Genomic DNA, 684 nt, shown 5'->3' with positions numbered 1-684 from the left:
GCAACTTTAATCAGCTTTCTAACACATGGACAAGGTAAAGCAAAAGTAACCGAGATGTTCAATCATAAATTGTCTCAGGGAAAAGATGTCAAAGCCTACCATTATATTGCCTTTGTAAGCTTAGTCACTATAAACCAAGTTTGAAATGATAAAAACTTTCTCTTTCAAAATCCTTTTTCCTTTCAAAAACAGAAAACGTTTTCAAATACCCCTAAGGAATCTGCACACTCCCTTTTTACATTTAGACTTTTACATCTGAAAGACCGGCTACTAGCCCTTGAGGTTTCCACACACTAACATCGGTTTCAACCACAGCTACTCGTAGAAAGACTTTGAAACTAACAGCTAGGTCATAAGACGACGACAATGAGAAACACGAAGTCACTTATCACCATCCTTACTGCTATTTTCAAAATCAACACCCAACCTAAAACTAAATGGGTGTCTACAGTAGGACTCGGAAATCATAAATACATTTTCTTTAAGATTAATGCTAGCGCCTAGATCACATAATGCCCTACCTAAGTTTTTCCCTCCTATGGAACATGGAATGGTAAAACTGTCAGGATCGTTACATTTCATGGGTAGCGGGCTGCCTACAGCTTCACTACTACATTTTGTCATGGCTACCAGTTCATGCTCTCCTATCTTTTTCTTCCTAGAAACTATATCTTTCAATAACTT

This window comes from Momordica charantia (genome assembly GCF_013281855.1).
Source record: "Momordica charantia cultivar OHB3-1 chromosome 5 unlocalized genomic scaffold, Mcharantia_2.0 BLBB01000005.1, whole genome shotgun sequence".
Lineage (NCBI taxonomy): Eukaryota > Viridiplantae > Streptophyta > Magnoliopsida > Cucurbitales > Cucurbitaceae > Momordica > Momordica charantia.
The sequence above is the reverse complement of the archived record's forward strand: the minus strand, read 5'-3'. Positions refer to the sequence as shown.